This window comes from Anomaloglossus baeobatrachus, chromosome 9, assembly GCF_048569485.1.
Source record: "Anomaloglossus baeobatrachus isolate aAnoBae1 chromosome 9, aAnoBae1.hap1, whole genome shotgun sequence".
NCBI classification, from domain to species: domain Eukaryota; kingdom Metazoa; phylum Chordata; class Amphibia; order Anura; family Aromobatidae; genus Anomaloglossus; species Anomaloglossus baeobatrachus.
This window is the reverse complement of record NC_134361.1, coordinates 110,527,076-110,538,491: the sequence shown is the minus strand read 5'-3', so window position 1 is coordinate 110,538,491 and position 11,416 is coordinate 110,527,076.

The following is an 11,416-nucleotide window of genomic DNA, read 5'->3' as shown; positions in this document are numbered from 1 at the left end:
TGTCCCAAATATTTCAATTGTCCGGCCAGATAGTATATGTACAGATCAGGAAGGGCCATACCCCCCATGTCCTTGGGTCTCTGCAATTTGGCCCATTGGACCCTTGATCTGGAAGAACCCCAGACAAAGGTGATCATCAAGGATTCCAGGGACCGAAAGAAAGAGCGGGGAATCTGCACGAATACATGTTGGATTATGTAAAGACACTTTGGTTGCACTATCATTTTAAGGAGATTAATCCTTCCCGCCACTGAGAGCGGGAGTTGACTCCATCTATTAAATTTCTCCCCGAGGTATGATAATAAGGGGGCAATATTTCTTGCTATCATCTCCGAAGGGCTTCCCGTCAGTATAATCCCCAGGTATTTAAAATGATCCACCACTGGAACTCTACATATGTGGGTGTTCGTCAATTCCTCCCTGTCCCGAGACAAGAAGAGGAGGTACGATTTTGACCAATTTATTGACAGGCCCGAGAACTCCCCGAATCGGTCGATTAACTCCACGGCTCTAGGAATGGAGGAATCCGGATCAGACGCAAACAATAGCAGGTCGTCTGCATACAGAGACAAACGTTCATCTCCCTTACGATGTCTCACTCCCCGGTAGATTGGGTCCGCCCGGATGCACACTGCCAACGGTTCCATGGCAAGGGCGAACAGGAGAGGGGATAGGGGACATCCCTGTCTGGTTCCCCTCCCCAAAGGGAAGGTTTCCGAAACTCCGCCTCCCACCTGAATATTAGCAGTTGGAGCTTTATATATAATGTCAATCCATCTAATAAAATCGTTGCCGAAACCAAATGCCCGCAGTACCTCCAGCAGGTATGGCCATTCTATAGAGTCAAAGGCTTTGGCCGCATCCAGGGAGACCAGAGCCCAATCCTCCTCTGACTTGGTGCCCATCTGTAGAATCACCTGCACCCTCCTCAAATTAATTATCCGAGGTACTTCTACCCGGAATGAATCCAGACTGATCCTCATGTATTATGGAGGAGATCACTTTATTGAGTCTAGTTGCTAGAATTTTGGTAAGAATTTTGTAATCAGAGTTCAACAGAGAGATCGGTCTGTACGAGCCACAATCCAATGGATCCTTATCTGGTTTCAATAGTAGCACGATGGTTGCCTCATAGAAGGAATCCGGCAACCGTCCCCTGCGGAACGAAGCCTCAGCCGTCTCCAGGAGAGCTGGAGCCAGCTCCCCCCTATATTTGTCAAATATTTCAATCGGAAGTCCGTCTGGGCCAGACGCCTTACCCCTATTGAGGGCTCCCATCGCCTCCACCATCTCTTCCATGCTAATGGGCTCATCCAAGGCCGCTCTCTGGGCCAAAGTCAATCTGGGAAACTCCAGATCCCGCAAGTATTCAGTGATCTCCTCCCTTGACACAGTCAGTCTGGACTCATATAGGTTCCTATAGAAGTCCAGAAACACCTTCAAAATACCAGTGACGGAGGTGATTGTTTCGCCACCGGGGTCTCTGATCTTAAGGACCGCAGGTGATCCAGTGGATTGGCGCACCAGGAACGCTAGTAAACTACTAGATTGGTTCCCTTGCTCAAAATATCTCTGGTTCATGAAGAAGACATGTCTCTTAGCCTTATCTTGCAGATACAATAGATATTTCCTCCCAGCCTGTAGCCACTGAGATCTGTTTTCTTCAGAAGGGTCCGAGGTAAATCTATGTTCAAGCACTCTATTTTGAGTGGCCAATTCCTCCTCCTCTCTGGCCGCCTGTTTCTTGACATAAGAGATAGAGGAGTGACAGCATCCCCTCAGATACGCCTTGAGCGCGTCCCAATAGGCCGAGTGATTCTCTTCCACGGAGTTCGTCTCGGTGTATGCCCTGAGCTGATCATGAATCCTATCATTGGTACCAAAGAGTGACAGCCACCAAGGGTTAATCTTCCGTGACACTTTATGAGATTTACATCCTTCCCATTTAACGCTGACAAATACCGGAGAATGGTCTGATACTGATCTGGGAAAATGACACACCGATTGTATATGGGCACAGACTCTTTCATTTCCACAAATGTAATCAATTCTAGACAATGAGTTTTTCCTTGGGGTATAACATGTATATTCTCTCAGTACTGGGTTAAAAAACCGCCACATGTCGCACCATCCCACCTCCTGGAGGAATGCACTCAGTCTAGTTTGTATCGTAGGGGAGATCGGGACCCGTCGGGTGTTGAATCTATCCAGTCCTGTGTTATTAATCAAATTGAAGTCCCCCATGCAGAGCACCAAGGCTTGTGGGAATTGTGAGGCAAACTTAGCCGCTTCATACAAAATTGAGATTCCCATCGCAGGGGGGATGTATATGGCTAATATCACTATCATGACCCCATCGATGTGGGCCTGGATAAACACATACCTCCCATCATTATCCTTTATAATCTTACCCGGGTCCCACCGCAATGCTTTGTGGACTAGTATCGATACTCCCCTAGAATATGAGGAATGAACAGAGTGAGCTGACCACTGAACCCAAGGCTTCTGAAGCACTCTCGTGGTTTCCAACAATAAATGGGTCTCTTGTAAACATACAATCTGAGCTTTGGATTTTTTGATATGTGCGAATACTGCCGCCCTTTTCCTGGATGTGCCCAGTCCCCTAACATTCCATGTCATCAAGCTTAAAGCCATTGAAATGTATCTCTTACTGAATTAATAGGAAAATGTCAAAAAACTTAACCCACAGTAGAACTTGGGCAAACGTACCCTTAAATACAAACTATCGGTTGCACACACACAGCCGAAAAGAACTGGTCCAGTAGTGTGACCAGGAGAGAGTGTCCCTAGTAACGACCAGGGTGAACCAACGTGGCTAGATGGTGTACTTGGTACGGGGGTGTCCTCAAAACAAGGACTTAAGCTTCTCCTGCAGTCCAACGAATTGAATTGAATTACCCTGAAACATAGCCTATTAATCGTACGTGGGTAAGAGAAGCTAGAGTAAATGGGCATAGAAATAGGGGAGAAAAAAGAAAGGAATAGAGAAAGAGGGGAAGAAAGATAAAAAAAAAAAAAAAAAGGGGGGGGGAGAGGGGAGGATGGAGGGGGGGAGAGGGGGGGATGGAGGGGGGTGGGTGGGGAAGGGGGGAGGAAGGGAGAAAGGGCAAGGGAAGAAGAGCGAGAGAAGAGAAAATAAGATGAGCGGAAGAAGAGAGAGGGTGAGGGGAAGAGAATATAGAAATATAGGATGGAGAAAGGTAACGGAGGGCATACTGGGTGAAATCTGGGGGAGAGAGAGGAAAGTTGAAGAGGGAAGCTGGAGAGAATAGCAAGAGAAGACTTAAGGCCCCGTCACACTAAGCAACATCGCTAGCAACATCGCTGGTAACGAACAACTTTTGTGACGTTGCTAGCGATGTTGCTGTGTGTGACATCCAGCAACAACCTGGCCCCTGCTGTGAGGTCGTTGGTTGTTGCTGAATGTCCTGGGCCATTTTTTAGTTGTTGCTGTCCTGCTGTGAAGCACAGATCGCTGTGTGTGACAGCGAGACAGCAACAACTAATGTGCAGTGAGCAGGGAGCCAGCTTCTGCTGAGGCTGGTAACTAATGTAAACATCGGGTAACCAAGAAGCCCTGTCCTTGGTTACCCGATATTTACCTTTGATACCAGCCTCCGCTCTCACTGCCTGTGCTGCCGGCTCCTGCTCTGTGCACATGTAGCTGCAGCACACATCAGGCAATTAACCTGATGTGTGCTGTAACTAGGAGAGCAAGGAGCCAGCGCTCAGTGTGCGCTGCTCCCTGCTCTGTGCACATTTAGCTGCAGCACACATCAGGCAATTAACCTGATGTGTGCTGTAAGTAGGAGAGCAAGGAGCCAGCGCTAAGCATTGTGCGCTGCTCCCTGCTCTGTGCACATTTAGCTGCAGCACACATCGGGTTAATTAACCTGATGTGTGCTGTAACTAGGAGACTGGGGGCTGGTCACTGGTTGCTGGTGAGCTCACCAGCAACTCGTGTAGCCACGCTCCAGCGATCCCTGCCAGGTCAGGTTGCTGGTGGGATCGCTGGAGCGTGGCAGTGTGACAGCTCACCAGCAACCTCCTAGCAACTTACCAGCGATCCCTATCGTTGTTGGGATCGCTGGTAAGTTGCTTAGTGTGACTGGACCTTTAGAGGTAGATAGGGAATAAGATAGCGAGAAGGGGTAGGGGGATGGGATAAAAGGGCTGAGGGATTAAACAAATAAGTGAGACTAAGAGGGGGGGAGAGGAGATAGAAGTGTAAAGGAAATGGGAGGAAAATTTGCAGGTAACCCCAAATTATAAGTTATTATCATGTATGGCGACCTTAAAAAAATAATATAGTTCTAAAGACAAAATTCAGCATCCTGAACTTAAGTGCGTTGCCAAATACTGCGAACCCGGAGTGGAGTCCCATTCTGAATCGCAAGATGCAGGATAATCCAAGATCGCATGAAGGTGATCATGGTACCGCAACAGCGGTCTGGCACATGTCCCGCCTGAAGTCAGCTCAATCCGGTCCCACCAGCGATGAGAATTCCAGAGCTCAAACTGGGCTTAGTAATGATCGCAGTGAACCCAGGTCCCGTCACACCCAGAGGCGCGACCACCAGCTACCCAGCCTCGAGGGGGGCCAACCTGGAAACCAGCACAATGGAAGGCCAATAAACGCATCCAGTAGCTCACATGCTTCCGGGGGTCGCAAGCGCACCAGCGCATCCTGATAGGATCGTCAACTTCTCAACAAACTGGAACCAAAAGAGCAGGACGCGGGCGCAACTGCGATCCCGAGCACCGCTCCACTCATATGTCAGGAGGGATGAATGAAACAAAAATACTTCGCGCCTTCAATATCAAGGGACGCCGGCTATCTGCATAGGATGATCCTAAAACGATCGCAACCGCGATTTCAGACGCGACATCCCAGGAAGAAGAATCGTATTACCGACCTTACTCCAAAGTAGATGAAATAAGCGAATCAGAACCGCGACGCCATCACAACAGCGATCCTCCCGGCATCGCCCATGGCTGTAACGCATCAGCGCTTCCTCTTCAGCGTGTTGATCCAGTCTTCCGCCTCCGTAGGAGAAGTAAAGATCAAGGATCGCTCTTGATGAACCACTCTGAGACGGGCTGGGAAGATCATGGAGTAAGCAATTTGGTGATCTCTAAGGCGTTTTTTCACCTGAATGAAGGATGCCCTCGTTTTCTGGAGAGACGCAGAGAAGTCAGGGAAGATCAGTATGGGAACATTATTGTGTAGAATCGGGCCTTTGCGTCGCGCCGCACCAAGGATCGCATCTCTATCCCTGCTGCTCAACAGTCGGGCCAGGAGAGGTCTAGGCTGCTCTCCCGGAGGAGGAGGTCTGGCCGGTACCCGGTGGGCTCTTTCTATAGCGAATGCCGCTGACAGCGTCGCCTCAGGGAAAGTTTCAGAGAGCCATGTTTCCATGAACTTACATGGGTCGCTCCCTTCTGCCCTCTCCGGCATCCCCAGAATTCTTAAGTTATTGCGACGCAGGCGGTTTTCCAGATCGTCAGCCCTTTGCGCCCAGTTGTTTGCCGCGCTTTCCAAAGAGGACAATCTGCCCGGCGTCGCTCTTGCGTTGTCTTCCAGCGTGGAGATCCGCTGCTCCGTCTCCTTTACCCGCTCTCTCAGATTTTGCAGGTCCAGCCGGAGGAGACCCACATCGATCTTAACCTCCTTGATTTTGCCCGTCAGCGACACTTTGGAATCCTGGATCGCCGCAAGTAGTTGCGAGGTAACTTGCTGCAAGGTTAGCTCCTGCGATTCCTTGGATCCGGCCTCCATGCTCTCCTCCTCCTCCGCCTCACTGGATTCCCGCTCTGCCTGCTTGCCGGCGCCACCATCTTGCTGGGAGTCCCGGGCAAACTTCTTCAGCTTTTCAGCCGCCGCTGCGCTGCGACCTCTGCTCATGGTACCGATCAGAATGCTCACCGCACCACAGGTAATCCGGAGGTGTATTTAGGCACGAATTTAGGCAGTGTGATAACACGCTCCGGGATCGCCTTTGCTGGGTTCAAAGGGCACGTATTCACCTCAGGCAGACAGCCGAATTCAAGGTGTAACTGACGCTTGGTCAGGTTTATTGCAGTGAAGCATAAACAAAAAGAAAAAAAAACACCAACAAAATAAATCCTTGCCTGTCCGGCACTAACTATACACGGTGTTATCCTAACTACCAACTGGAGGGCTTCTCCCTTCCAGCTAAACCATACAAACATCAGGCACTGCTCCCACTCACAAGTGTCTCCCACACAGACAGGCTTACTGTGTTCCCAGATGGAGACCCTCCCCCAACTTCCCAGATTCCTTTTACCTCCGTCCTTCACCTCCCATTAATCCATTAGTAGCCAGGTGATCCTGACCAGGCTAAGTCACATAGGACCGATACCGGGGTGAGATATACCTGCCCTCATCCACTAATCCCACATGAGTCTCACATATCCCCCCCCTCTGCTCAGACCACTGCAGCTGAGCAACAGCACCCACAAAACAGTGCACACGAGACAGGGCATCAGCATTCCCCATCCGCACCCCCGGGCGGTGCTCCACTGTAAAACGGTAGGCCTGAAGTGCAAGGAACCACCGGGTCACTCGGCCATTCCGTTCCCTATTCAAGTGCATCCACTTGAGAGGGGCATGGTAAGTGATCAGCCGGAACTTCCTACCAATCAAGTAATATTTAAGGGACTCTAGAGCCCACTTAATGGCTAAGCATTCTTTTTCCACTATGGCATAGTTGCGTTCATGCTTATTAAGTTTCCGACTAAGATAAAGGACCGGATGTTCCTCTCCGTCCTTTAGTTGTGACAATACAGCCCCTATACCGGCATCAGAAGCGTCCGTTTGGACCACGAACTCGCTGCGGAAGTCAGGAGTCATTAGCACAGGTTGAGAGCAAAGAGCTAGTTTTAAGTTATGGAAGGCTTCTTCGGCTGCCGTGGTCCATTTGATCATGACAGAGTCTTTCCCTTTGGTAAGGTCCGTCAGGGGAACAGCGGTAGCCGCAAAATTGGGAATGAACCGTCGGTAGTAGCCGGCTATTCCTAAAAACGCTCTCACCTGCTTCTTGTTGACTGGTTGCAGCCATTTCTGAATGGCTTGTATCTTGTCAATCTGGGGTTTAACAATTCCCCTTCCAATTACGTATCCCAAATACCGGGCTTCTTCCAGCCCGATATGACATTTCTTGGGGTTTGCTGTTAGGCCCGCCTCCCGCAGGTCCTCAATCACGGCCTCTAGTTTCTGGAGGTGCGTCTCCCAGTCCAGGCTGTAAATGACTATGTCATCCAAATACGCAGAAGCATACTGCCTATGGGGCCTCAGGACTCGGTCCATCAACCTTTGAAAGGTTGCCGGTGCCCCGTGTAGTCCAAACGGCATATACACATACTGGTATAAACCTTCCGGTGTAGAAAACGCAGTTTTCTCTTTAGCGGCCTCTGTTAGCGGGATCTGCCAATAGCCCTTCGTTAAGTCTAGGGTCGTGATATACCGGGCTTTTCCAAGCCGATCTATTAATTCATCGACCCGTGGCATAGGGTATGCATCAAATTTGGAGACCGCATTTAATCTCCTGAAGTCATTGCAGAATCTAATGGAGCCGTCTGGTTTCGGTATTAACACAATCGGACTCGACCAGGCGCTATGCGATTCCTCGATTACACCTAACTCTAACATGGTCTTCACTTCTCGGGAGACAGCTTCCCGCCGAGCTTCCGGTATTCGGTAGGGCTTTACCTGAACTGTTACCCCAGGCTCTGTTATGATGTCATGTTTAATGAGAGTGGTCTGCCCGGGCTTTTCCGAGAAAAACTCGTGATTGTTGATTACAAACTGCTTGACGTCTGTCTTTTGCCGCTCTGACAGCGTCTCCGCAATCCCGACATCCGGTATGGTCTGCTTGCAGACCGGAAGGGCCAGACCTGCTGACAGAGCTGGACGGTCCTTCCAGGGTTTTATCAGATTCACGTGATAAATCTGTTCAGGCTTCCTTTTACCAGCCTGGTACACTTTGTAGTTTACCTCACCCACCCGTTCCTTAATTTCAAAGGGGCCTTGCCACTTTGCCAGAAATTTGCTTTCTGCCGTGGGGACCAGGATCAACACCCTATCTCCGGGTGCAAAAGTACGGATCTTGGCCCCCCTATCATAAATCCTTTTCTGTGCTCCTTGAGCCTGTATCATATGCTCTTTAACGATGGGCATCACCGCCGCAATACGGTCCTGCATTTGGGTTACATGGTCTATTACGCTTTTGAACGGGGTGACCTGTCCCTCCCAGGTTTCTTTAGCGACATCTAACAGTCCACGGGGACGTCGGGCGTACAGAAGCTCGAAAGGAGAGAACCCGGTGGAAGACTAGGGCACCTCCCGGATGGCAAAAAGCAAATACGGGAGTAAGTAGTCCCAGTTCTTCCCCTCCTTGTCTATCGCCTTACGGAGCATCTGTTTCAAAGTTTTGTTAAACCGTTCGACCAGTCCGTCCGTTTGAGGGTGATACACGGAGGTGCGTAACTGTGCTATTTGTAACAGCCTGCAGAGTTCTTTCATTACTTTAGACATAAAGGGGGTTCCTTGGTCTGTGAGTATTTGTTTTGGGACACCAACCCGACTAAACACATGGACCAGCTCCTTGGCAATGGTCTTGGTGGCCGTGTTACGCAAAGGGATGGCCTCGGGGTAACGAGTGGCATAATCCAAGATGACAAGGATGTGCTGGTGTTCTCGTGCAGACTTGGGGAGGGGTCCAACTAAATCCATCCCAATTCTCTCAAATGGGATCTCGATGATAGGCAGAGGTACTAAGGGGCTACAGAAACGGGGCCTAGGTGCAGACAATTGGCAGTCAGGACAAGACTCACAATAGGTGCGAATATCGTGATGCATGCCGGGCCAAACAAAACAGTGTAATATCCTTTCGGTAGTTTTCTGGACCCCCAGGTGTCCCCCCATCATGTGTCCGTGTGCCAGGTCCAGCACTCTCCGCCTGTAGGCTCTCGGCACAACCAATCGTTGTACTGTGTCATCCCCCTTCTTCTCTATCTGATAGAGAAAGTCATTCTCCAGTGCCATGTAGGGGTAAGACAGCCTAGTACCTGCATCCACCTGCACCCCGTTTATCATTTTAACATTTTTTATAGCCTGAGAAAGGGTAGGATCTCTCATTTGCTCACTTTGGAAGTCATCTTTGTGGACTTCCAAATTCAGCCAAGAGGAAGGGGGACAGCCACCCGTGTCCGCCTCTGCCCCGGGTTCATCGGAATCACCCGCCAGAACTGAAAAGGGGAACTGGGGGTTGTTTTCAGCGGATTCCTCCTCTGAACCCTCTTGTGGGGCATCCTCTAGTGGCTCCGGGCCCACACAAGGTGTGGGAGAAGGATCATCCGTGCGGCTACCCTGGGGTACTAATTGGTTCTCCCACAACTGCCAGAAGTGGGGAAAATCCCTGCCCAAAATGATATCATGCAATAGTGCTGGTACTAGTCCCACCTTATGATGCACAGACCCATAGGGCGTAGTAATGCAGGAGACCATTGTGAGGTACGAGCAGGTGTCTCCATGCACACATGTCACAGAAAATTTATCTGACGGTCCCATCGGGACTGCTACCAGACTGGCCTTTACCAGAGTCACCACACTTCCCGAGTCTAATAGTGCAACAACAGTATTGCCATCAATGGACACTTCACACAGGTGTTTTTTCATATCGCCTTGACATGCAGCAACACACACTACCCGTGCAACCATAGCCCTGCGTTTTTCAAAGTCCGTGACATCGCACTGCATCGGTTCTGCAGTTAATGGACAGTTTGCAGCAATGTGGCCCACCTCCTGGCAGCGGAAACACCTCACGGGCCCCTTGCTAAGACCATAGTTTGGCACCTTAGCCCTCACAGGGCCAGCAGTCCTGTTTTCCTCCTCCACTGCCTTAGGATATTTTCCTCCTCCCCATGACCATGGAACAGTCTTACCAGATCCTCGTCGAGAAGGGGAAGAGTGAGGATGTGTAGCATCGTCCATAAGTCCTTCTGCTAAGGAATAACGCTCCACTAGATCCACTAGCTGATCCGCTGTCGTGGGGTTTCCATGGCTTACCCACCTCTTCAGAGATGGCGGTAGAGCTCTTAGGTATTTATCAAGAACGATTCTTTGTACCATCTCTGGCGCCGTCAAAACCTCGGGCTGTAGCCATTTCTTGGTCAAGTGAATGAGGTCAAACATCTGTGACCGCGGTGGTTTATCGGGCTGATAAGTCCATTGATGAACTCTCTGTGCTCGCACGGCCGTCGTCACTCCCAGCCGGGCAAGGATCTCGGCTTTTAGTTTATCAAAGTCATGCGCTGCTTCAGGCTCAAGATCAAAGTAGGCTTTTTGGGCCTCACCTGCCAGAAACGGTGCAAGCAAGTCGGCCCATCGCTCCTTTGGCCACTTTTCCCGCTCCGCCGTCCGTTCAAACGTGGTCAGGTAAGCTTCCACATCGTCCTCTGTGGTTAGTTTCTGCCAGCACCGACTCACATGAATCACCCTCTGGTCAGCCTCTGCATTACTCTCCGGTACGGTCGCCAGACGCTGCGCCACCTGCTGCAAAAGTTGGCGGTCTTTAACCGTCGATTCCACCAGTTCCTTCAACTGTGCCGACATCAAGCGATTAGCTTCCTGCTGCACAGCTGCGGATTGTACCAGCGCTTTCACCACGTCATCCATTATGATGCGCTGTAACGTGCTGCCCGCGTTCTCCACCACAATGTGATAACACGCTCCGGGATCGCCTTTGCTGGGTTCAAAGGGCACGTATTCACCTCAGGCAGACAGCTGAATTCAAGGTGTAACTGACGCTTGGTCAGGTTTATTGCAGTGAAGCATAAACAAAAAGAAAAAAAAACACCAACAAAACAAATCCTTGCCTGTCCGGCACTAACTATACACGGTGTTATCCTAACTACCAACTGGAGGGCTTCTCCCTTCCAGCTAAACCATACAAACATCAGGCACTGCTCCCACTCACAAGTGTCTCCCACACAGACAGGCTTACTGTGTTCCCAGATGGAGACCCTCCTCCAACTTCCCAGATTCCTTTTACCTCCGTCCTTCACCTCCCATTAATCCATTAGTAGCCAGGTGATCCTGGCCAGGCTAAGTCACATAGGACCGATACCGGGGTGAGATATACCTGCCCTCATCCACTAATCCCACATGAGTCTCACAGCAGGATTAATAATATTTATCAACGTTGGACTGCGGAGCTGCTCTCAGATGCGACCACTCATGCTGCCTGCTGGCCACGCCCCCCAAACGCTGCGTTTTTAACAGAAAAGTGCACACAAGAAATCCCCATTTCCCATAGACTTTGCTTGAAAATCAAAACGCATGCATTTTGGCAATAAAATGCTGCAGTTCAAA